Source organism: Mirounga leonina, unplaced genomic scaffold (assembly GCF_011800145.1).
Source record: "Mirounga leonina isolate KUSES-001 unplaced genomic scaffold, KU_Mleo_1.0 Mir_127, whole genome shotgun sequence".
In the NCBI taxonomy this organism is placed as follows: domain Eukaryota; kingdom Metazoa; phylum Chordata; class Mammalia; order Carnivora; family Phocidae; genus Mirounga; species Mirounga leonina.
The window spans coordinates 3,690,533-3,718,226 of record NW_023270316.1 but is presented as its reverse complement, the minus strand read 5'-3'; the positions used below and the strand labels follow the sequence as shown (position 1 = coordinate 3,718,226).

The 27,694-nt window shown below is 42.5% G+C and overlaps 1 protein-coding gene across 1 annotated transcript in view; it reads left to right on the top strand.

The window, feature by feature from the left end:
- The window catches only part of MYO16 (myosin XVI), a 435,081-nt gene that overhangs the window by 301,520 nt on the left and 105,867 nt on the right, over nucleotides 1-27,694 (top strand). The gene's annotated exons all lie outside the window — the stretch shown is intronic.

Genomic DNA, 27,694 nt, shown 5'->3' with positions numbered 1-27,694 from the left:
GCTTAGTGTGGCATTCTGACAATGTCCTAGCAAGGATCTTCTGCTTTGTTCTTTGTTTCAGGCATCGGTTTTATTGTTTATGCAGTTGACTCTTTGAACAATGGGGGAGGTTAGGGGCGCCTACCTCCACATACACACTTGGAAATCCACATGTAACTTTTGATCCCTCCGCAGCTTGACTACTAACAGCCTACTGTTGACCAGAAGCCTTACTGATAACACAAATGGTGGATTAACACATATTTTGTATGTAATACGTATTATATACTATATTCTTATAATACAGTAAGCCAGAGAAAAGAGAATGTTATTATGAAAATCATAAGGGAGAGAAAATACATTTATAGTGCTGCACTGTATTTATATAAAACAATCTCCATTATAAGTGGACCCGCACAGTTCAAACCTGTCTTGTTCAAGGTTCAAGTATATTCTTTTAAGCTGAGTAAACAAAATACTCTGGGAAGCAATAAAATGCACTGACCAAGCTTTTTGTAGAAGTTACTAAACTTTGATACCTTGGAAACCATTTTCATGTTCCTTTATATGAGTAGATTTCCTTGGATTTAAAGATTTCTAAAATTGTTGCATTTAATGTTTACATAAGTTTTTCTATTTAAAAGAACATAGGGGCACCTGGCTGGCTCAGTCAGTAGAACATCTGACTCTTGATTTTAGCTCAGGTCATGATCTCAGGGTTGTGAGATCAAGCACCATGTCGGGCTCCACACTAGGCATGGAGCCTGCTTAAGATTCCCTGTCTCCCCCTCCCCACTCTAAAAAAAAAAAAAAAAAAAAAGATTCTCCCTCTCCCTCTGCCCCTTCTCCCCTCAAAAAGATAAATAAATAAAAAATGAAAGAATGTATATATGTGATTATTTTCTCCCTTATGTCTATGAACAAAATATTTTTTTAGATCAGGGAAACTACTCTCATTGGCCAAATCCAGCCCACCACCTATTTTTGTAAATAAAGTTTTTTTTTTTTTAAGATTTTATTTATTTATTCATGAGAGACAGAGAGAGAGAGAGAGAGGCAGAGGGAGAAGCAGGCTCCCCGCGGAGCAGGGAGCCCGATGCGGGACTCGATCCCAGGACCCTGGGATCATGACCTGAGCCAAAGGCAGACGCTTGACCATCTGAGCCACCCAGGCGCCCTGTAAATAAAGTTTTATTGCAACACAGGCACTGGTGAAAATAATGACAGTGTCTGTTCTTAGGCTATTACAAAATAATAGGGAAGTAAGCAAAAAAAAAAAAAAAAATAGAAAGGAAATAAAGTATTTAGTAATCCCGTATAAAAGAAGGTGAAGTTTTAAAATAAAATTGATATAAAATATTGTCAGTATTACAAGAATAAAATCTAGCATTTATGGTTAAAACTAACTGTACACCTAGTATGGAAAATCTATTTGACAAACCATTCATTAAGAAAAGAGATATAACACTTGGTTGACCAGAAGTTCCACTTGAGCCACTAGCGTGAGGAGGCGGCTAACTGAGAACAACAGTTGCCTGAACTGCCCTGTTCCCCCAGCAGAAGGTGGTGAGCCTGGCTGTGTGCGCACATGTGTGTATCTATATTATATATCACAATGATTAGAAAATGCTTTTTACCTTTTTTTTTTGGTATTTTTCCAAGTCTACTTTGACATATATACTCAGCCAGGACTTATCTCTAGGAAAACAGTATATGAGATGAATGTCTGTTAAAATTAAGTACGGCATTTCACATATACGCATCTCTTGCTCTACCATGACCTCTAGGCTGGGACCGTGTCTTATTCAGTAACAATGCTTGTGTACTGGAAGTGTTTAATCAGTGCTTTCAGAATGAACCTGGCCTTGCAGATTATTTGTCTACATTTCTACATAACAGAGACCAGAGCCATGGTTTGTTTTAAAAGAGTAGTTGGGATGGGAAATGATACTTTTTGGTAAATCTTTGTATTTCTTTCACCAGCCCCTTACTTAAAAGGAGATAGGATTTCTACTTATCCTTATTTGCAGTGTCATATCAATAGAGATGGAATTATTAATTTATTTCAGTGGAAATTTGCCACCATATTTTTTTTTTTAAGTAGGCTCCATGCCCAGTGTGGGGCCCAGTGTGGGGCTTGAACTCACCACCCCGAGATTAAGACCTGAGCTGAAATCAAGAGTTGGAGTCTTAACCGACTGAGCCACCCAGGCATCTTGCCACCATCTTCCTTAAATGAAGGATTCCAGTCTGGGCTATTGTCACAAAAAACACTGATCCTTAGAGAGATGATCAGTTTCTATAGAACTTGAATAAAACGTAATCCACATACTGTCACATCAGGAAGTAGCATAATTTTTGTCTTTGGTATAGTTGACACACAGTGTTACGTAAGTTTCAGGTGTACAACATAGTGATTCCGCTATAATTTAATATTTATTTAGAAAGCTCATCAGAACTTTGACATTGCCTCAGGCAATCAAGCATCATTATATAAACAAAGATTAGAGGTGCAATTTAATAGAAAATTTTGCTTGCCAAAATCAGATAACCGAATGTATTGTTCCTATGTAAAATATTGATTTTCCCTTCCTATCACCTTGTCTTAATTGTTAGAGAATAAAACCCTTTGAAAAGAAATGACTTTGTTGAGTACACAAAAAGGAATATGATGGCCACAAGTGTATCGGACAGGGAAGAAAAAGATGTCCCAATTTGAAGCAAGCACCTACTTACTTGAACAGCATTTATTGTTCCTGAAATCCAGCAGGACACTAAACAGGGATAATGACATTCCTGTGGAATCTGTAGGTGGATGTGATGATATTGCAAATTTGCTTTGTGGTATTTTGGCTTTAATAACTGTCGATCATTCTGAGTCTTCCTAACTGAAACTGGAGAATCACATTAGTCCAGCGGATCCAATTTTGATTAAATGTAGAGGTACGCTTGCTGAGTGTTTGCCTAATAGCATCAGTAGCTTCCCAGTGGGATGATAAAGATGTAAGGTCCTGTCTCCCATGACAGGAGACTCCGCGAGTTTGGATATAGGAAAAAGAAAAGGAGCATCATGATCCATAACTGGATCTCCTGTTGCTATGAACTAAATCGTACGTCCCCCAAAACTCATAGTTCAGTTGAGGCCCTAACCGCCACTGTAACTGTACTTGGAGATGGGACTCTTGGGAGGGCATCCTTGTGGAATGAGCTCATAGGCATGGAGCCCCGATCCGATAGCATTGGTGTCCTTATGAGAAGAGTCATCAGACAGCATGCACTCTCTCTGGGCTATATGAGGACACAGCGAGAAGGCAGCTGTCTGCAAGGTAGGAGGAACCTCTGTAGAAATGAAATTGGCCGGCACCTTGATCTTGGACTTCCCAGACTCCAGAACTGTGAGAAAATAAACTTCTATTGTTAAGCTGCCCAGTCCGTGGTATTTTGTGATGGTAGTCGAAGCTGGCGGGAATACCTGTTTGTAGGATATGTTTCTATGGTGTCCGTGGGTAGCAGAGCTGGACCAGTTAGGTTGGGAAATTTTGGGCGCTTGTTCTTATTATAAAATACTCTTGTGTCAATGGAAGGAAATAAGAGTTTCGGGGCATATATCCTGTGGTTTTAAAAACTCTCTCATCCTTTTTACCTTTGTATCCATTGACTCAGTAGTATTTACTTAATATTCAGGATTCATTCACTCAGGCATTCTCTCCTTTGGACAGTCTTTCGTAGAATCCCAAAGTGCTTGGTGTCTCTTTCTAGGCTTCAGAAAGGGCTTGTGCAAGACACCTGTTATATGCTCCCTGGAAATAGCCCTTCATGTGCCAGTCTCAACCACTAGACCAGAGGTTAGCAGACTACAGCCCATGGGCCAGATCTGGCCTGTCACCTACTTTTTCATATGGCCTGAGAGCTAAAAATGTCTTTTGCATTTTTAAATCGTTCTATTTTAAATGGTTACGTACATACAATATTTAACTTCCTCAGTCTTGTCTCTTGGCATACAAAACCCTAAAACGTTTACTCCCTGACCCCTTCCAGAACATATTTACTGTTCCGCATGAGGCCATAGGCTGCTTGGATGAGGGGAAGGTGTTACTGCATTCCTGGACTCCAGCAGAATGCCAGTCACCCTTCGTGCTTCTCCAGCCAACTCAGTGACACTGAACGGAATGGATCTCATATGCTCTTCTGTCTCAATAACTTTCCCTAATGTTAGTCTGGTTCTTCAGGGTGTGAGATTTTTCAGAGGGCACTGTAAATGACAACTCTCAGCAGTAGATTCTTGGAAGATAAAACGCCACGTCAGTGGCTTACAATAACAAAACTTTATTTCTCTCTTGCACTCATTTCTGTGATTTAGAAGTAGTACAGCTAAGCTCAGGCCAGCTCTGATCTGGGCCTCTTTTTTCATGGTGGGCCCCAGGAAAAGCTGAGATGTGGGACATGCCCTTTCTGTGTCAGAGGGAGAGGAGAAATGGCCGGAATGCGTGTTGCAATGTCTGCTGAGCTGTGGCATTTTTCACTTATATTCCATTGGTTAAAGGCAATCCCTTGGCCAAAGCCAACATGAATAGGGTGGAGAAATGTCCTATTCCTAGGAGATCCTATACAACTCGTAACAAACTCAGTTCATCTGTTGCTGTGTATCAGACACCCCAAAACTTCATGGCATAAAACAACATTGTATTATTTCTCCTAGTTCTGTGGGTTAACTGGGCTCAGTTGGGCAATTCTTGCTTGGGGTCTTTCCAAAAGTCAGAGCCATATAGCAGAAGATGCTGGCATTAGCTGGGCTGGATGTATAAGATGGCTTCTTCGCTCATGTGCCTCGGTGTTCCTCCAGCAAAACAGTCTGGAACTCTTCCTGGCAGCTCCCAGTTCCTGGGGCAAGAAGGGAAACTTGCAGTCCTCCTTGAAACTGGGCCTGGAACTGGCCCATCATCACTGCCCTTGTATTTTCTTGCCAAACAGTTGCAGACCAACCCAGGTCTATCCCCTGGAAGAAGCAATGGGTGGTAGCCAATGCCAGAACCAGCTACCATATCCCCTTGAAGGGAGAACAGGCAAGTAATTGGGAACAATAGGAAGACTCTTCCATAGCCATGCCCCTTTGTAAGAATTGCTATTATTTCATCTCTCCCCAGTAAGTATATGGGAGTTTAATGTGTTGAATAATATAATACCATCATGGTTTTGTGTTTTTTTACAGTTCTAGAATTGAGGGAAGAATAATATGAGGTAATGCTAGGAAAATTGTTTGGCTGTTTTTTAAAAAGATTTTATTTATTTGAGAGAGAGAGAGAGAGAGGACGAGCAGGGGAAGCAGCAGAAGGAGAGAGAGAAGCAGGCTCCCCACTGAGCAGCGAGCCCGATGCGGGGCTCGATCCCAGGACCCTGAGATCATGATCTGAGCCGAAGGCAGACGCTTAACCGACTGAGCCACCCAGGCGCCCCTAGGGGAAATGTTTTGAGAACTCCTTCAAGGTATGGTACCATGCCTTTTACCTTGTAAGGTGCGGTACCATCATTCTCCAGTGGCTCGTGACATTGTAACAAACACCACTTCTCAGTGGAGCCAGCAGATGCCAGTTGTCACCCCCGTGAGTCTCTCCTTCCTCAGAGCACGAGCCTCTCACTTTTTATCTTCTTCTAGATGCGTCAGGGAAATCTTTTGGAATCTACCTCTGGATGCTGGGTCGCAAGCTTCTGGAGCTCATGGCCACCTCCCCCCGCTCCCCGTTCATCTATGGACTTACTTACAGTTGGCAGGGGAGAGTAGGACAGCATCACTCCAGGGTTGACCCTTTGGGGAGGCAACCTTATTTGGAAAAGACAGAAGGACTTGTGGGCAAGAAGCACCCCCAGGGGCTGGTATTATGCTTGGCGTGGTGAGGGAGCATGATCTGTCCTCTGAGATTGTCACTGGATGGGATCCCTCTCAGAAACAGTCTGAATCGTTGAGCTTGTTCCAGCGACATAGTGGTGGCTGAGAGGTCAGGCTATGAAAGCACACGGCCGTCATACTAAATTGGGTGTGGGGGGCCGCACGCAAGGAGCCGCACTTCGGTTTCTCGGACTCCGTGGGTGGGTGGCGGCCGCCGGGCAGCATCACCAGAGCCCTAGGTCTGAGCTGGAATCTTCTAAACGTTTTCCTTGTTCCAGGAAAGTGCTTCCAGTACTGTCAATGCGTCTTTAATAGAAATGTGAATTAATAGGTCCGGGAGCTATTGAATGTCCTAAAAGCTTTAATTGGCCAAAGGTCTATTTTCTTCGGGGTGGTTTTGCCAAGGCTTCCCGTGTTCTCCCTGCTGAAACTGACCTGCCGGGTTGGCTTCATGAAGTTTGGGAGGAGAGGACCAGTGACTTTTCAGTGAAATGTGAAATAGGAAAGAGAAGCGTCAGGCACGTGGTTCTAGAAGCCATTTCAACTGAAACATCTTTATTGGGAATCTGTTATGGTGCTCAGTGGGTTGTGAATCATCATTTCCCCCATAATCTACTCGGGGCAAGTGTGAACTTCTTCTCTAAAGGGCCAGGTGGTCACCGTCGTGGGCTGTGGGCATGAGGTCACTGCCGCAAGCGGTCAGCTCTGCGGGGGACCCCGCACAGCCACGGAGGGCACGCGGAGGACAGAGTCGCGGGAACAGAGGGCAGGTGGTTTGGGCCCAGAGCAGCTGACCCTTTACCTAGGCCCACCCAACCCCCTTTTCCGGAGGAGTTGGGGAAACTTGTCTGTAGAAAGGGTGCAGGGAAGGAAAGGTGACTGATATTTGCTTTTGCGCTTCCAAAATCTGCTCAGATCCTCAGTTGTGCCCCCATCTGCTGGCATCTGTCGTCCATTTCTGCCTTACGTGCTCCCCCCCCTTCCTTTCGTCAGGTGTTTTACCGAATCAGATGTGGTTACGACAGAAGTCTTCCCCGTGTGCACGGATGACCACTGTGGGTCACGCTCCAGATCGGCACTGTGTGCTCATTATTCTGTGCCTCATAATAACCTTTTCAGACAACCACTCTCATTGTGCAGATACGAGTTATCTTGTCCTTACAAGCTGCCAGCTTTGATTTAAACGTGCCTTGAGTGCATTCATCAGCGCCGGGGAGGCTGGGGCAGGGCGCTGTGCTGAGCGCTCCCCGAGTGTCATTCATTCCATCCTCGCGTCCCTGGGGACTTGGTTACAGTAGCATTCCTGTTTGCTAGCGGAGAGAACTCAGGTCCCCATGGAGTTCGGTACCGGCTCAACCTCTCATCCCTGAGGGTGTCTTGAACCGATCCACGATGCTGGTGCTGTGCTGACGGTGGCCCTGTTCCCATGTCCTCGCGCGTCGCACGTCCTCCTCCTGCTGGATCGTCGCTAGCAGAGGTGCAGGACCTCCAGAGCAGCACCGTGACCTCAGTGGGGAAAATAAATCCCGGGCCACGTCTCACATTCAGCCCTGGGCCCTGCACTCTGGATTTCCTTTGCTCTACTTCCTGAAAAACAACCCAGCCAGTTTCATTGGGATCCGTGGCCCCCAGTGTCCCTGGCCTCACCAGCAACCTTGCATGGTCACACAGCGGCAACGGGGCGCTGGATGATGGGGTGTGGACGGATGAATTGTGACTTCTGGAAAATGAGCTCCAAGTGAGTAAGAGAAGTGATCCTTGCAGTTGGAGAACTGCACGATTTCATTTAAAATAACAAAAAAGTGAGCACAAAAGTGTTTTACAACTTTCTAACGGTACCTTGGAAACAATACACCACAATGACCGGTCTAAAATAATTTACTAAGTGATTCCACTTGAGTAAGCATCCAATATGAAGCCAATGAAATCAGGGTGATTATTACTGTTCCGGGAAAATAGACTAAGAAGCTACAGGAATTCAGTATTTTAACAATTCTATTGTATTTCTAAAACGGTTTTAGAAGAACATTAAAAATTCAGTCCCAGAATTCCGAATCTTATTATTCATTACTTGATTTATCTGGGCTTCCCCACTTTCCTCCACTGATGAATCTTCATGTTTTTAATTGTAAGTTATGTCTGGCAAAACATAATCACAAAATGATCTTGCTTTCGGGGCCAAACCAGCTTTGAATACTTACCCATAAGTTACTTGTTTCATTACCTACAAACTGTTTAATTCTCTTTATAGAACAACAGTGGCTTTTAATGTGACCATTAGTATGGGATAGTTGTCATTGATTCTATCTGAATGATCTCAATAATTCAGGAGTCTACAAAGAACCTCGTGTCGTCATTGGGATCTTTGAAGGGACCTAATCAATAGCATCTTTTTCCTTATTCAATTTTTGGCCAAAGTGAGAAGGCAAAATGATCAAAATGTCCCCTTTCAAAGACACGGCTCAGTGGGAGAGCCAGAAGTGCCTAATAGAGCCGACCCTACCATTGGTCAGCCTGACCCCTCAGTTACAGGCAGCATGGACCCAGCTAGACTCTCCCATGAGGGAGACTGTTCAGAGAAGGCTTGGAGCTTGGAGAGCTGAGGAAGACGACCAACTGTGAACAACAAGCAGGTGGTTCATTAGCAGCTGAGACTGCTGTGTATTTTTCTCACCAAAATTGCCAATCGGATTAGTCTGCCACCGCACTCTCCCTTACGAAGCGTGCGGGACTGGAGAGGCCAGAGTGTCATCCCACCTTCCTCTCTAAGGAAACAGCTGAAAAGAAGAAGCATCCTTGGTGAACCTCTGTGGTGTTTTGTGTTCTGGGACGTTGGACTCCTCCCAGTAAGCCTGTCAACAGCCTCGGGGTATGGCTGGTCCCCTGGGGGGACACCCCATCCTTCATGAGCACCCCACTACTTCTTTCTGTACCTTCTGGGACCAGTGACAAGCAATATAAATTTTGCACTCAAAGATTCTGAAATGGGCCAACAGTGCATTACTTTAATTGATTTCCAGGCCACTCTGTATTCATGGCTGTAAGTGCATTTTATTTCCAATTGTAAACCCTGTCTAGACAGAGTGTCCAACTGAGTCTATCAGAGATTCTGCAACCAGAATAAATGAAAATATTAAAATAAAACAAAAGAGCAACTCAGATAATAAAATCCCAGTAGCCTAGATATGCCCCAAATTTGACTATACATTTTCTTCCATTATTAAGTTCCCAGTGAGAAATGAAAGTTCAAAGATTAATATGTCTTGTAAATGAAAGTCCAGAGATATTCAATTCCAAAGGAATTGAAATCCCAAATCTGATTATCTTGCCTTGCTGAGTTAAATGTCCAGAATTCCATATGCATAAGTTAAATTTCTATTTCTGAATCATTCTTTCCAGTTTCTTGCTCAGCTCAGACGAGCTAAAGAGGTTCCAGATATCCTGGCTGAGCTGGGACTCTAGCATGACAGTGTGAGCGATCAGTCACTGTGTTGGTCACAGAACACCACAGACTCGTGGCCTAAACAACAGATACTTATTTTCTCCCAGTTCTGGAGACTGGAAGTCCAAGATCAAGATGCCAACAGGGTTGGTGTCTGGTGAGGGTTCTCCCCTTAGACTGCAGACAGCTGCCTTCTCGCCATGAGCTCCGTTGCCTTTCCAGGAAGTATGCCTCCAAGAGAATGAGAGAGTGAGGATCAGAGACCAAGAAGCAGACTGAGAGACAGAGCGAGAATGCTCTCCAGTGATAGGGACACAAATCCTATTGAATTAGGACTCCATCCTATGACCTCATGTAACCTGAATTATCTCCTAAAGAAAGACCCTACTGACAAATTCAGTCACCAAATACTGGGTACCAGGCCTTCAAAATATGAATTCGGGGGGGATGGGGCAGCAAACCTTCAGTCCATTGTGGTCGTCCTTCTGGATGCGACTAATTCAACCTCGCAGGTTGTCTTGACTCAGTGCCGCATCCTTGATTACCTCCACCTCGAGAGTCTGAGGAGTCAATAGTGGATGTGAGGTCATTCGGGCCCTAACTTCATCATACACACTAAATGTAGAAATCTATCCCTAGTAGTTTTCTCTCTAGCGAGAGCAGGATACCACAGGCAGAATTATTCCAGAATCTTATATTTTTTGTTGACAATAACAAGGGTGACTATATAGTATATTGACCAAGCCAGGACATGTTTTATAATGAAATGGGGAACTTAATAATTTTGACAGGAATCCAGGTATAAACTGGGACCGCCCCTGGCAAACCAGGACATTGGCCACCCTACCCACCCTGCACCCACCTGCTCGTGAGCCTTTGGTGCATTGCCAGGGACATTTAATCCCTGCCATCCCTAGTACAAGCTCTCTTAAGGAAAACCTTCTGCTCAGTGCACATAATAGGTGGCCAGCCGGTATTTGTTGAATGAACTAAGACATGAATTAGTAATGTTTTATTTTCTGTATAGTTTTATAGTTGAGCTCTACATTTGGTGGCCAAGATGTATAAGATTCATTAGTGGGCCAAAAGAGTTGTCATTATCTAACCAGCTTAAAATGTTTGCTTTAATTATGCCAAGATATTTCCATTTTAGGACAGCCCTTTAGACTTTAGCACGAGACAGTGATCCCAGGTTTGCCTTCTCCACAGTTTAATAATATTCTCACTCCCCTCCAAAATACCATGAGTCATTCTCCGAAATTTCTAGTCATATGATAACTATACAACAGTGCCTGGATGCGTACTCCCATAGTGGTCTAAGAAATAGCTTCGTTTTATGTTTTTTCTCCTCTGTTCTTTGAAATGCTTTGTTAACTAAAGGCAGTTTCTTTGATCCCATAGGGATGGAGGACCAATTTATGCAGTAGAAATGTATTTAGGAATAAAAACACCAAATCACAGTAGACTCTACTGATGATCTATGTTTAGGGGAGACGCTATTTTTAACTAAGTAATTTATAGTTAGAGCTGACCCACTTTGTGATCTTTCTACAATATGCTCACTTGAACCCTCTACTATAACTATATTGTTGTAAGACCCCATTACAAAGCTTGAAAACTTACTTTCATGGCAGTTTAATAAGTAAATATTTATATTATATGAAATAAAGAGTTCTACATTTAGCAGAATATATTCAACTGCAGAATAAAAGCAATTTGTCTTATTGTTAGGAAACCCATAGTTTTAAAAAAAATCATAGTTTTAAATATATGGTGATGATAAGATATTTTTAAACTTCAATATTCTTACAAATCTCTCCATTTATGACCAAAAAAATCCCAACATATTTCTGTATAGGGACTCAGCTACTTTCTCCACAGCTGGAGAAATGGGATAACTGATATTAGGAAGGAACTTATATTCAAAACGATGAAATCTGCAGAAAAAATGAATCCTGCAGAGTGACCTGAAAATTGTCAATGCACGAAGTGAGGAGCTCCAGAGGAAAATACTTTAATAGGAATAATCTGAACTATCTCAACTGACAGATGGTTGGAGATAGGGGCAATGTGACTTTTTTTCAGTTCTGATCATCCTGACAAAAAGTCAGAGTCCTATTCAGGAAGTAGAATACCAAATGTGGCGTTCATCATATTCATGCCCTCCCTTTTTTGAAGAAACTTCTTTTAGGTCTCTACAAAGCTAAGAAATGGAAGGCATCATTTATACATTATATTTAGTAAAGAGGTAATTATTTAACAAGACAGGAAAACAAGAAAGTTGTATTGTACATTTTGCATTAGAGATACATGCATCATTTCAAGACTGACTTTTATAGAATTATCAGGAAAAAAACTATTTTTTTTTTTTAGAGAGAGAACATGCATGAGCAGTGCGGGAGGGGCACAAGGAGGGAGAGAGAGAGAGAGAGAGAGAATTTTAAGCAGATTCCACGCCCAGCATGGAGCCCAATACAGGGCTCAATCTGACAACCCTGAGATCATGACCTGAGCTGAAACCAAGAGTCAGACGCTTAACCAACTGACTGAGCCACCCAGGTGCCCAGGAAAACACTTTCTAAAAGGAATCATTACATGGGCTATTAAAAACTCTACTGGTCCTGTCCCAGTGAAAGGTGTATTTGGAGCAAGTATAGATACAGGATAATCTGTTTTCTATGCCCAGTACACCCCAGTGTCCAGACCAACATCAATGCCATAATCATCTTCCCACACCAGAATGAAACAGTTCAGCACTGCTTAATTAGATACTTTTAGATGTTGACTTCCAATTCTTTATTATGCTTTGACCATTACTCCAAATGAAGCAAACGGCATTCTGATACAGGACACACATCATCCCCAGCCCCAATCCAGTGCCCTTATATGATGGTTGATTGGGTTTCCTGCGTCAAGGGCACCCTAGCTTCACAGTGCAGGTTGGATCCTCTCAGTGATTACTCTCTTGATGCAAGGCCACGGAGGACGTTAATTTCAACATGCCATGCTATAATGTACCTTAGAAATGTGGTGTTAAAGGCATTTTTCCCATTCTAGCTCTTTATTATTGGAATAGAAAGATTTGGAATAAAGAAAGTTTTCTCTTCCCATTATACCATAATATATCTTACAGTCTTATCTAGATACAACCCTATACATACCAGTCTCTTATTTTAGATTGTGTCCCCAGCACCTAACACAGGGCCTGATAGAAGGTTGGCGGCTAATAATCGTGTTGCTATTCTTGAAATAATTAACAAAATATTCAGGCTATCAGTGGGAATTTTCCAGGGAATGCTCATACTCCTTGCATCTCTGTTACTGTTTGTAAAACCTGTTAGTAAACACTCAGTGTGTGTGTGGGGGGGGGGCATGTATGCCCCCCCCCTCACACACACACAAACACACACAAACACACATAACCGCAAGCATTCTTCAGATCAAATTCTTTAAATCAGTGCCTCTCAACCATGCTGGCTAAGTAGATTCACTAAGTTTTTAAAAAAAATTATGGATAGCTGGGTTGGGGCCTAGGCAGCAGGGTAGGTTACCAGGTAAGATACAGGATACCCAGTTAAATTAAAATTTCAGATAAACAACAAATGTTGAAAATTGACAAAAATGATGACCTCTAAAGGATGCCATGACATTGCTGGGATCACAGTTTTAAACACTGCTCTCTCTCTTTCCTCCCCTTTTCTTCTTTCTGTGCTCTGACTCCCTTTCCCTCCAGATAGTTCCAGATTGTCTCCTATGTATAAGGGATTCTTAGCTGCACTAGCTAATTGAGGGTTTTTGCAATTCTTGTAGACTAGTGTATTCAAATCCATTATTTGTCTAAGATAGGCTTCCATTTCCTATTTGTTTTACATTAACGATTGCTAAATATTGAGTAAGAATATTGGGTAAAGGAATGGGACATCTTTATATCATACAATGGTGTCTAAATGTGGTGATCTCTACTCAAATTATTCAAAAATACTAAGAAAACATTAAATTATTACATTCATTCATTTAACCTATGTCCTATCATTCCAAGATAAGGGGTTTCTACTTTAGCCTAAAGAAAAGTATGGAGATACATATTTTTATACAGATGTATATTTCCATTTACTTTCAACACAACTTCAGGCATATATAGGAATATGGCCATTGAGGATGTGAATAGGTCATTAAGACTCTCAGTAGCTGACTAAACTGTATTATGACCAAATTACACGGAAAAAGCTACACACATGAAAAAATAACAGGGTTTTTCTACCCTTCAGTATATCCTATTAAGAATAATCCTTATCCATTAAATATACTTAGACACCAAAAATGCAACACCAAATACCAGTGACTGACATTTTATAGCTTTGCTGCTGACCAGACACCATCAGAACATGTGTTATGTACTCTTACCTCCCCCAGCGGTCATAGGACCTACATGTGCTTTTCATCAGCATCTCAGACTAGTCACTTCCTGTGAATCCATCTTCCTTGCTGTTCCCAGTACTGGTGCAAACACTCCTCTGTGTTTACTTACCATGCTAACTGAACATCAGAAGGAACGAGGACTTGGGTTTCTGTTGTAGGCATCCAGAACAGATTTTTTTGTTAAGTTTCTCTGAATTCTTTTTATGAATGGCTTATTTAATTTATTTCTAAAATTTTTAACAGTTTTAATAAAATAGAATTGACATGCAATAAACTGCATCTGTTTTTTGGTTTTAAAAAATGACAAGTTTTGATAGAAACCTACATCCTAGAAACCATTCCACAAATCATGATGGTGCACATACCTGTCATCCCACTAGAGATTCCCCGTACCCCGTGGAATCCCCACCTTCTCACCCACCCCTGCTTCTCCATCCCTAAACAAGCATTGGTATGCTTTTGTTCATGATAAATTAGTTTCATTTTCTGAAATGCCATACACATGAAATAATCAAGTATGTACTTTTTTTGTCTGTTTTTTTTTCACTCAGCACAGTAATATTGACATTCAGACGTATAGTTGTGTGTATCAGGAGTTCACAAAGTCTTATTCCTTTTGTATGTTACTCATGTGTTGACAGATCATTAATTGTCCCCGGCATTTGGGGATTACAAGTAGAACCACGATGACCATTCATGTACAAGTCTTCATATGGACATGGTTTCATTTTGGGGGTGGAGTTACGGGTAAAAATAGAGTGGAATGGCTGAGACATATGGCTAGTATACATTTAACTTTAAAAAAAAAAAAACCTGCCAAACTGCTTTCCAAAGTGGGCATACCATTCTGTATTCCCACCAGTAGGCTATGAGAGCTCAGTTATTCACATCGTCTTCAACACTTGGTTGGATCAGCCATCTTGTTTTTGGCGTTCTAATGGGTGTGTGCTGGTATCTCATTGTGATTTTACCTTGCTTTTTTCTGATGACTAATGACGTTGAGCATCTTTCCATGGGCTTATCCATATGTCTTCTTTGGTGAGTTTCCTATTCACATATCTTGCCTAACTTTTCATCAGGTTTATTATTTTTTAGAGTTCTTTGTAGATTCTGGAGACACATATGAATTACATATTTCATTGGCAAATATTTCCCCCAAGACCGTGGCCTATCCTCTATGTTGTGGAAAAGGTTGCATAGAATTGGTGTTAATTTTTCTTTCAATATTTGTTAGAATTTGCTTAGTGACACCATTTGGGTGTGGAGATTTCTTATTTGGAGAGATTTTAAGTACAAATCCAATTTCTTTAATAGTTCTAGGGATATTCATGTTAACCTGTTTTATCTTTGTTGGATTTTAGTAATTTGTGGTTTTTGAGAATTGCTCTATTTCATCCAAATTGACATATTTATCTATATGGGGTTGTTTATATCATTCTCTTATTATACTTTTAATATCTACAGTGTCAGTGCCAACATCCTTTCTTTGCCTCTGATACTGATAATTGTGTCTTCTGTTTTCTTTTTCTTTTCTTTACCAGTCGAGGGTTTTATCAGTTTTGTTTATTTATTCAAAGAACCAGCTTTTGATTTTGATTATCTCTATTTTATGTTCAAATAATTTCATTGATTTCCATTCTTATTTTTATTATGTCTTTCCTTCTGCCTGCTTTAGATTTACTTTGTTTTTCTTTTTCCAGTCGTAAGGTGGAAGTTTAGGTTAACACTAGGAAGCTTTTATATCTTCTTTTTTTTAAGATTTTTTATTTATTTATTTGACAGAGAGAGTAAGAGAGCACAAGCAGGGGGAATGACAGAGGGAGAGGGAGAAGCAGGCTCCCTACTGAGCAGGGATGTGGGGCTCGATCCCAGGACCCTGAGATCATGACCTGAGCCGAAGGCAGACACTTAACCGACTAAGCCACTGAGTAGCTCCAGGAAGCCTTTCTTTCTTTTCTGATATAGGAAATTAATATAAACTCACCTTTATTTATTTAAATAGCACCTTTGAGCTGATTGTGAGTTTACCATTTTTCCCCAGGATCCCCTGGCCTGGAATCCAGGCAACTCTAAACCCAGAAGTCAGTACTGGTGCAAAGAGAAACAGCTCCAGAAGAAGCCCTACTTCAGACTCAAGGGACAGGATATGAAACTCATAAAGTTCCACATGAAATACACTGTTTTTTATTTTCTCCCTTCTCTCATGCCCCATCCTGAGCAGTCCTGTGGCAGGGGCCCACAGGCACCTACTCCTCTGAGGAAGGGGAGCCTTCTTCCCCAGTCAGAAGAATAGTGGTCCCAAGAGGGTGGGGTGGGCCCCTATCTTTCTTGGCAGCCTACAGCTCAGCCCCAGATGCAGGTGCACTCCCAGGAGTGCACAGAGAAGGGGGGTAAATAAAGCCCCAGACTTCAGGCTAGAGGACAGGAAAGGGGAGATCCAGGCAACATGAAAGTGTTTGTGAGCCTAGGCTGGAGGAGGAGCTCTAGAAAGTGGCACAATAAAAGCTTTTTATGAACCCATGGCTCACCTCTAAACTATACGTGTATAGATCATATACTGGTTTCACCTTCCTTTTTTTTCAGTTCATTTTTTTATTTTTTATACATCATATTTTTGAGCACTTTTAACTTCACAGCAAAGCTGATTGGAAGATAAAGAGAGATCCTCCCACACCCCTCCCCCCACACATGCACAGCCTCCCCCACATCAATACCCCCCAGCAGAGTTTTGTTAAATTTCTCTGGATTCTTTTTATGAGTGTAAAGATAATTTATTTACACATTTATTGTCACAGTCGATGGACCCGCATCGACACTTCATCACCACGCATCGTCCGTAGTTTACAATACAGTTCATTCCTGGTGTTGTGCGTTCTCTCCTTCATTTCTGAAAGATATTTATATGATGTAAAGTATCGTAGGTTGACATATTTTTTCTGCTAGTATTTTAAAGGTACTACTTCTCTGGGTTGTACTCTTTCCAAGAAGAAATTGGCTGTCATTCTTTGCTCTTCTGTGCAGGATTTGTCTTTTTTCTTCCTGTGTGCTTTTACGATTTTCTCTTTTTTACTGCTTTTGAGTAATTTGAGAATGATGAACTTTGGTGTGGTTTCTTTCTTGTTGCTTGTGTTTTGGGCTCATCAAGCTGCTTCAATCTCAAGCTGTTTCCTGGACCTATGAGTTTACAGGTTTCATAAAATCTGGAAAATTTTTGTCCATAATTTCATCAAGTATTTTTTCTATCTACCCTTTTATCTCCTCTAATTTAGATGTTACAATTCCATGTGTGTTAGATATGTGAGGTTGTCCCACAGACTCTCATCACTGATTAGTGCAAATCGTAGATGCTCATCAGTTTTTAGCCTTGTTTCTCTGTTTCATTTTGGATAGTTTCTATTGCCATGTCTTCAGGTTCACTAATCTTTTCTTCTGAGATGTCTAATCCACATTTAATCCAACCCAGTTCATCTTTCGCTTCAAATATTGTAGTTTTCATCTCTAGTTCAGTTTGGATTTTTCAAAAATCCTTCATGTCTTTAGCATTTTATCTTTCTTTTAGTACCTATTTGTCTACTAATTCCACTATCTGCCATATCTGGGTCAATGTTGATTGATTAATTTTCTTTTTGTTATAGATCAGAGTGTTCTGCTTCTTTGTGTGCCTGGTAATTTTTGATTCAATACCAGACATTATGAATTTTACCTTTTCAGGTGGTACATATTTTTGTATTTCTATAAATATTTTTGAGTTTGGTCTAGAAAACAATTAAACCACTTGGAAACAGTTTGTTGTTTTGAGGTTTTGCTCTCATGTTTTGCTAGGTAGAACCAGACCAGTATATAGTCTAGAGCTCATTATGTCATACTAATTATGCAAAATAATTGACTTCTCTATCCAGTGCCCCGTAAATTGTGGAATTTTTCACTCTGGCTAATGGGAACAGCCTTGTTTCTTATCTTTGCCCTAGGATGGTATTCTCTCCTCCATTTGGGTAGTTCTTCTCTAAGACCTAGGTAGCTTATTCACACGTGGTAACAGTATTCTACTAGAGACTTGAGTGGGCTCTGAAGGTCTCAGGAATCTTCACTTGGTGCAGCTCTCTCTTCTCAGACTGTCTTCTCTGTGAACTGAAGCTACCTTGGCATCCCTCATCTTCCAGGGCTGTCTCCTCAACTTAGGGAGAGCCTTGAGCTTCACTTGGGATCCTTCTTTGGGCCACAGTCTAGAATCTTCCCTCATGAAGTAAACTGGGAGGTCCTCCCAGGGATCACTACCTTCCTTGACTGGTGTTCAGTGCATGCCCTGAGAACCAATGCCTCACATATGTTAAGTTGTTTGAGGATAGAGGGTAAGACCAGTCACTCTCCCCCCATCTTGACTTGAAAGCAGAAATCTGTGAATTTATTTTTATTATTGGTTTCCTACTAGATGGGTATTTTATCTATTAGATTGTTGTTGGGCTATCTTGTGAGTACCTATAATCTGTCCTTAAAACAGAGAACTTCCTAAAATGATGGTATTATTTGAAAACGTGTATTTTTTTAAAGATAATTTTGATAGTTCAGATAATGGTACACTTTTCTCCTTTGATTATTCAGATTATGTATACTAATTTTTCCTAAACAGACTTGTATTTCTGTATAAAAATTAACATAGAGCAGCTGGTATTTTATAAAATGATGATGCTAGACAAGAGTTTTGGATAGGAAGTGGAGGCGAATACTATATTTGTTTGAATGTGCATGGGATTTTAATTAAGCTAAAATTAAGCACGTTAGAAATTGTCCAGGAAGCTGATGACTTTCATTCTTATTCTTAGGGAATTCATGGGTTGGACGTCTCTATGACCAAAATGGTCAGAAATGCATATTTATGTACAGGATTCTGAACAGGCTTGTGAACATTCTGCCCCCCATCCCATGCCAAAAAATGCTTTGGCTCAAGAGAAAAAGTGCCACCTGCTTTGCCCACAGTAGAATTTCAAGACTTAGCAGGAAATCTCCTATTCTCTTATTGATTATCTACCGGTACTTTACGCAGGTAAACCCTGAGACATCAACAAATTCTTAAGACATTCCAAAAATTAATAAGCAATGAGAATAGGAGGATATGCTTTTTAAAAAAGTACCTTTAACTCAGAAATTTTTACAGTAACCATTACCTGCAAATACTGCTATAACCATTTCTCAGACATGTATAGGAAGAAGGCTCAAAAAATTAAGATTTAAGCAAATACCTCTGGCCTTTATTTTATTGCCATTGCATTCCAGTGGTCAGGGAAATTATAGATATAGATGTGGATACAGAGATATGTTTCAGTGATTTATCTGTTTCAAAGAAATACATGTCCTGATGAAGACAGACCTTGAAAGATATGAACTATATGTATGATTCTTACACATTCTCTCAGGATTCTCACACATTATTTATTTATTGAAGCATTTAAAATTAAGAAAAGCAGGAATCATAAATAGATCTAACAAAGTAAAATGTTATATTATGCATGTACTTTATTTCCCTCAAAATGTTATTTTATTTCTTGCCCTAAATCTTACCCAAGTGTTCTCTAAAGACATAGAAGCTTGAAAGCTCAAAGACATTGCTATAAAAGTTATTCATTAGATTAATACTGAGTTCCTGCAGACTACCTGCAGCCATTCTGAGTGTTGGGGATGGAAAGATGAGAAAGTCTTGCCCACATCTAGAGCATCTCCCAGTTGAGTTGGAGTCATAGACTCTTGGGAGTACTGTGGCTTATTGTCAAATCCTGGGAGTAAAGCCTGTTATCTCGCCAGATGGAAGCAACCATAAGGAATTCGTAGAGGAGTCTTGAGTAATGATGCGAAAGTTATTGAAGGAGATGATGGGGGAAACCTCAGACTTAGAATGAGACCAAGGTTAGGTAAGATGAATATCATTAAAGGGAAGAGGTGAGAAGCATCATAAGGTGTATGGGGAAGACATTCTTACTGTAGTAACCTACGAACAAACAAAGAAGAGGGAAAGGAAGCAAAGAAAATGATAGCAGAGAGAAAGGCAAGGCCTATGTATTTTAGGATATGAAACAGGGAATTTATTCTGTAGCTAATAAGCATTAAATGTTTAGAAACAGGAAAATAATATGGTTTTGTTTTCCTTTAAGTAAGATCAGGGGATAGCATACTGTGGCTCATGGACCAAACCCAGTTAGCAGCCTATTGATTAAATACAGTTTCTCTGGCACTGAGCATGCCTATTTGTTTGCACATTGTCCTTGGCCACTTCCGTGTTACAAAGGCAGAGCGGAGTAGTTGTGATGCAGAATTTATGGCCCACAAAGCCTAAACATTTACTATTTGGCTTTTTATAGAGAAAGGCTGCTAACCCCTGAGCCGGTTCTCCCTGGCAAGAGTTTTTCAACCTTGACACTTGACTTTTTGGGCCAGCTCATGTTTTGTTGTGGGGGGCTGACCTGTGCATTATGGAATGTGACAGCATACCTGGGCTCTACCCACCAGAGTCCAGGAACACTCTCCCCGACCCCACCCCCATCATGACATCAAGAAATGTCCCCAGATCCTCCAAATGTTCCCCGGGAGGGAAGACTCACCTCCAGTTAAGAACTACTTCTAGCAGTTAAGTGGAGTTTGGTTTTAAGTGAACATGGTCAGAGCTAAAGTTAAAACACTAGACAATTGAATGGACCAAAAAGACAGATACGAAAACCAAGGTATTTTGAACATGAAAGTAGTATCACTTAGTGACTGTGAACACGAGGCTTTGGACAGGTGAGGATTGAGGATGGCTTGCCGAGGTCTAGCTTGCATTATAACCTGCGTCATGGTGTCCATAACTGAGATAAGTAACAGCAGAGGGGAGGCAGGTGTCGAGGGAAGAGAAAGAGCCGGGTTTGGATGCAGTGGGTTCGGGTGCCGAGGGCTAATGGCTATTGAATATGTATATTTGAAGTCAGTAGATGATAGCTAGGTTGTAGATGAAAACCAAAGAGCACCGTGTCAGAAAAGCCACAGGGATATGAAGCCTACGGGAACTGTGACCAGAAGGGTTTGTGCGGTACAGAGAACCAGACATACGGAGCACAGATTGTCCACTGCATCTCTAAATTGGGGAATGACTCACTGAGGGTGCTGGGAAGAAGAAGAACCGTGTGGCTCGAGGCGTGCGTGATAGTGAAGAACTTTCGAAAGATATAATGAGACGAGGGAAAAGAGAAGGGAAGAGATGGCGGTCAGGCAGTCCATGCCCTTGAAGGAATGCTGTAAGGGCAGTTAGCACTTAATGCTGACCACAGCCACGTCCAAGAACGGTGTAGGTGAGCAAAACACTTAGCTCAAGTGTTTCGCGAGGGCGGGTTTCTTCCAAACCTTGCACTGTGGACGTCGCACTGGGTAGGTGGTGATTATGGCAGCAGGAGAGGGTTTCCAGGACCCCCAGCATCGCAGCGAGTGCTTGCATCGATCTGTGGGAGAGGTGGAGGGTCTGGGATTGAATTCGTGAAGCCGTAGCCTGCTGCGTCGCTTCCCTCCCTCATAGAGATGCGCGCTCACACGCCGGAGAGACCGTTCCGAGCGGCACACGTACTATGCGTTACATAGAAACGGAGGCTTCAACTTGGTCTGTTCTGTCACTTTCGCTGAAGTTCATCTACTCAGCAGTCCTGTTTTTAGACACTTTAAAGTGGTTTTAAATAAATTGGCCGCAGACTTCTTTTAATATCATTCAGTCGGAACGACTGTAGAGGCAGCAGCATCGGAGGAAAAGGGAGCACTTGGAAGACTTTTAGGCAGTGAAGGAGAGGAGGAGTACCGTGAGGGTAGAGCCGGCAGGGACAGCGGCCTGGGGAGGACCCTCTGCAGAGCGGACGCGCCCTCGTCCCCGTGACCACACCTGCTCCTTCTCCCGTGCTGCCCCCACCAATGCAGCCCTGCTTCCCCACTGCCCCTGGGGGGTCAGCGAGGAACCCCATGGCCTCCCCCAGCTGGAGAGGGTGACCAGGTAGACAGAAACAGTCAAACCCCTTAATATGTCAGAAATAAAAACAGGGAGGGGCGCCTGGGGGGCTCAGTCATTAAGCGTCTCCCTTCAGCTCAGGTCATGATCCCAGGGTCCTGGGATCGAGCCCCGCATCGTGCTCCTTCCTCAGCGGGGAGCCTGCTTCTCCCTCTCCCATTCCCCCTGCTTGTGTTCCCTCTCTCGCTGTGGCTCTCTCTGTCAAAAAAATAAATAAAATCTTTAAAAAAAAATTTAAGGCTGAATAGGGGCGCCTGGGTGGCTCAGTTGTTAAGCGTCTGCCTTCAGCTCAGGTCATGATCGCAGGGTCCTGGGATCGAGCCCCGCATTGGGCTCCCTGCTCGGCAAGAAGCCTGCTTCTCCCTCTCCCACTCCCCCTGCTTGTGTTCCCTCTCTCGCTGTGTCTCTCTCTGTCAAATACATAAAATCTTAAAAAAAGGGGGGGGGGCCTGGGTGGCTCAGTCGTTAAGCGTCTCCCTTCAGCTCAGGTCATGATCCCAGGGTCCTGGGATCGAGCCCCGCATCGGGCTCCCTGCTCGGCGGGAAGCCTGCTTCTTCCTCTCCCACTCCCCCTGCTTGTGTTCCCTCTCTTAGTGTGTCTCCCTCTCTCTCTGTCAAATAAATAAATAAAATCTTTAAAAAAAATTTAATGTTACATTTTGAAAATCGTGTAATTATATTTGTCCTCCAGAATTGTTGTGAGGTTTCAAATTTCCAACAGTGCCCAGTACAGGTGATGGCACACATTAGGCCTTCAAAATAGAGAGGCTCCATTATCATTATGCGCTATTATTGGGTGCATAAGCTTACACAGGACCCTGCTTCCAGGCCTAACTTCTGTCACTTGTACAATTGGAAGGATGTTAAGAGAAGTGATCAAATGAAGTAATAAGTATCATGAAATAACACTAATCTCTGCTGTGCTATGAAAACAAGAGTTAACATGGAGAGGGCGCCTGGGTGGCTCAGTCGGTTAAGCAACTGCCTTCAGCTCAGGTCATGATCCTGGAGTCCCGGGATCGAGTCCCGCGTCGGACTCCCTGCTCGGCGGGGAGCCTGCTTCTCCCTCTCCCACTCCCCCTGCTTCTGTTCCCTCTCTCGCTGTGTCTCTCTCTGTCAAAAAAATAAATAAAATCTTTAAAAAAAAATTTAAGGCTGAATAGGGGCGCCTGGGTGGCTCAGTTGTTAAGCGTCTCCCTTCAGCTCAGGTCATGATCGCAGGGTCCTGGGATCAAGCCCCGCATTGGGCTCCCTGCGCAGCGGGAAGCCTGCTTCTCCCTCTCCCACTCCCCCTGCTTGTGTTCCCTCTCTCGCTGTGTCTCTTTCTGTCAAATAAATAAAATCTTAAAAAAAAAAAAAAAAGAAGAGTATTATCATGACCTAAGGTAGAGAACTATTTCTTATATAAAACACAAAGTGCTGGGCGCCTGGGTGGCTCAGTCATTAAGCGTCTGCCTTCAGCTCAGGTCATGATCCCAGGGTCCTGGGATCGAGCCCCACATCGGGCTCCCTGCTCCACGGGAGGCCTGCTTCTCCCTCTCCCACTCCCCCTGCTTGTGTTCCCTCTCTCTGTGTCTCTTTCTGTCAGATAAATAAATAAAATCTTTAAAAAAAAAAAATTAAGGCTGAATAGGGGCGCCTGGGTGGCTCAGTCGTTAAGCGTCTCCCTTCAGCTCAGGTCATGATCCCAGGGTCCTGGGATCGAGCCCCACATCAGGCTCCCTGCTCGGCGGGAAGCCTGCTTCTCCCTCTCCCACTCCCCCTGCTTGTGTTCCCTCTCTCGCTAGTCTCTGTCAAATAAATAAATAAAATCTTTAAAAAAAAAAAAAAAGAAATATAAATAGGGAGATGACTGGCTCTGGAATGGTGCCCTTTACCTTGAGTTACTAATAAAATACACGATGTGTTAGTAGAGTCACTGGTTTTTATACATCGGCATAAGGGGATGGTCTCCAGAAAAAAAGGAGGATGTCCTTTAGTTATTATTAAAATAATATTAAATATTTTTAAAAGTATCCAACTATATTTGCCTTATAAATAAATATACTTACTTATACATGAATATTATAGATTTAATTATATTTATATATAAAATAACAGTTAAATAATCATTAAAATTTTATTTTCTCCCACTTCCTCATTTCTCTCTTCTTCTCCACCTTCCTTTGCCTGCTCACTCAACAAGAGCTTGTTGGATGTTTTCAACATGTCAGATACTGCGGGGTACTTTAGGGTTGAAAATATGGAACACATAGAATATTCTGTCTCAGAAGGCAGGGAAATAAAGGACAATGTGGAACAATGTGGTAGAAGGGGATGCAGATAGCATCTAGACCAGACAGTGTAGGTGTCCAGGGAGGGGATTCCTAAGATTTCCTGGAGCAGTTGACGTCGAGCTAAGGTTTGGAGACCACTTAGAATTAACCAGAAGAAAATCGAAGGGCAGTTGTCCATGTAAGCATGTGGAAAACACAACAATGAGGAAGAATAACAAGTTTAGTACATTTTAGTGTGGCAGAAGCGCGTGATCGTAACGGCTGGGAGGTGTTTAACCAGGAAAAGGCAAAGTAAGGACTGCATCATGAAGGACCCCATAGCATGTGTGCAGAACAGGGGGGTCCCTAAAGGATGTTGAGCAAAACAGTGTGAATGAAAATTGAGCAGACAGGGCAAGGCAGGTGTATGCAGGGCACTGTTGATTACAGTCATTGAGAAAGAAGCAGGTGAGGCTTGATGGCAAGAATTTAAGTGAGATGAAGGAGAGGTCATACACGTCAGAGCCAGACGTTGAGGAGCAAGTCTCGGTGGACTCCAGGTTGCACGCGGGGAGGCGGACTTGTGGTGGAGCCCATGGAGCAGGATCAGCGGGGAGTATGTGGCAGGAGCGGGGCGTGGAACCCATTGGGCTTCCGGTGTGCTTGAGAGACCCACACTGTGCTGTCTGGCAGGCCATTCAGCATACTGCTGTGCAGTTCAGGAAGGTGCTGACACGCATTTCCAATCATTAGTTCATAAATGCTAGTTGCCGCCTTGAGTGCATCTGAGATCGCTCAGGGAAGACGTTCCAGGAGAGCCAGAAGCAAGTGCAGAAAAGCACACACATTCAGTAGCAGGATGGAGGGGCTGGCTGGGAAGGGAGACTGTGGTGTGCAGGACCGTGGGAAGGAAGCCTCGGGATGGCAGGGCTATCGGGGAAGCCATTTCAAGGAGGGAGAAGTCGGTGGTATCGGGTGCTACAGAGCGATCAGGTTATATGAAAACAGAAAAATGCAGCCGGAGGAAAAAGTCCTGATATACAGTTATTGGATTTGACGTATAAAATGGTAGCTATCTTGACACATGATGTCTCGACAAAGTGATGCGTCTGGAAACAGAGCCTGAATTGCCGAGGCTGGAGACCATACTGGGCTGGAGAAGTGAATTGGGTTTGACTGTTGCTGGAACACAAACCCGTCCCTGCCAAAATTCTTAACCCCCACACCGGATTGTGCTTAAGTATCATTTTTCAAAAAGGTAAAATCCGTGACTCTCGTACAAAGATAAAGCATCTCAAAGATTTTATTCAGCTCCTTATGAAAAGAGGGAACTAATAAGATGTTAAAGCCAGTTCAAATGAAAATCTGATTTACAGAGACTTACCTTCTCTACTGACAAAATTTATTTGCACTGCCAAGGCAAATATCATTTGCATCACTTTGGACAGGAATTATCTGCATTGTTATCAGTTTCCCGTGGCTTATGTTCTAGTCCTGCAGAGCTGTAAAATAGCTTAGTCAAAAGTAGTGAATTATCACACCTCTATAAAATTAAATAATTTCCAGAGATCCACTCAACAATGTCCAGCATTCAATGCAGAGGATACCCAGAGAGAGAGAGAGAGAGAGAGAGGGAGAGAGGGAGAGAGAGAGCACATGTGCGCACACAAAAGCGGGGGTGGGGGGCGGGGAGGGAAAGGGAGAACCCCGAGCAGGCTCCATACCCAGCATGGAGACCAATGTGGGGCTCGATCTCACGGATCTCATGACTCTGAGATCATGACCTAAGCCGAAATGAAGAGTTGGACACTTAACTGACTGAGGCACTCAGGCACCCCTATGATGTCTTTTTTCGAATTAAAACTTCAATTAAAGATATTAGTACCTATCGGTAATAGGTAAATTAAATTAAAATTTCTGTTCAGGGGGCACCTGGGTGGCTCAGTTGGTTAAGCGACTGCCTTCAGCTCAGGTCATGATCCTGGAGTCCCGGGATCGAGTCCCGCATCGGGCTCCCTGCTCGGCGGGGAGTCTGCTTCTCCCTCTGACCCTCCCCCCTCTCCTGCTCTCTCACTATCTCATTCTCTCTCAAATAAATAAATAAAATCTTAAAAAAAAAATTTCTGTTCAGTATTTACATACAATGGAATATTATTCAGCCTTAAAAGTGACGGAAATTCTGCCATTTGTAACAACATGGATGAACGTGGAGGTTCACAGAAACACAAAAAGACAAATGCAGAGAGATAAATACTGTATGAGCTCACTTACATGTGGAATCCAAAATAGTCCAGCTCATAGAAGCAGAGAGTGGACTGGTAGCTGCCGGGGGCTGGGGGAGGAGGAATGGGGAGGGAAAGATCAAAGGGCACAAAGTTTCAGTTCTGCAAGATGAGTAAGTCCTAGAGATCTACTGTACATCACTGTGCCTACAGCTGACAATATTGTATACCTAACAAATTTTCTAAGAGGGTAGATCTTATATTACATATTCCATTCACAAACAAGTAAGCAAACAAATAAAACTAAAGAGGGTGGGAGGAACTTTCATAGGGGATGGGTATGTTTATGGCATAGATTGTGGTGATGAGTTCACAGATTTATCCTTAGTTCCAAACTCATCAGGTTACATACAGTAAAAATGTACAGCTTTTTGTCAACCATACCTCAGCAAAGTGATTCTAAAAAATATCATTATGGTTGACCCTTGAACATGTTCAGTGCGGGGGTTAGGGGTACTGAACCTCCATGCAGCGAAAATCTGATTTTAACTTCCGACTCCCCCAAACTTAACCACTAACAGCCTACTGTTGACTGCAAGCCTTACCAATACCATGAAGAGTCAATTAACACATATTTTGTATATGTATTTTATACCGTATCCTTAGAAGGAAGCAAGCTGGAGAAAAGAAAATGTTGTTAAGAAAATCAGAAGGAAGAGAAAATACATTTATATTGGCGTGCTATAAGAAATCTGCATGTAAATGGACCCACTCAGTTCAAACCCATGTTGTTCAGAGATCACTGTGATCCTTTCTGAAATTAACAAACATAATTAAGTTCAGACACTGATCTCTAAGTCATCGTTCAAGCCTGTCACACACTTTCAAAGTAGATGTTCAAAAGAAAGTTACATTGTTATTGAAATAGTATGATCTAGGTGCAGGGCCAGACTGTTCCTGGGAAGATCATAGTCATTCTTTGTGATCAGCTAACCAGTCATAATGACAATTACAGCTACCAATCTCCATAAAATGTTTTAGCCATGACCCAGGAAAAGAATTGCCCTCTCTTTGGTAGAGAGAGAAGACAATGGAATAACAAATATTTCTAGCAAATAAATTGACCTGCCTTGGTTTCCTGTCCCTACTCGGAAGATCGGTGGTCACACTGACCCTGGTGGGTCTTTGCTTAAAGAGCAAATTGCTTTAGAAATGGGATAATTTTACCCAATTGCAAAGCTTAGAGAGGTCCCTTATTTAAAGGCTTCAACAACCAATGAACATCTGTTCTTTTCAGCTTAACTCCACAAGCTGTTCTTGTACCTGATAGATAGGGGCTCTAGCTCAGCCAGTAAATTCTGCAAAGCCCAGAGGAGGAAGGATGCAAGCACATCAGTTTCAGCTCATGCACTGACCATGCTCAGCATCCTCCCAGGCGCGTGTCACGAGGCCAGGAGCTGCAGCATTGGGGACTTTGCCTGC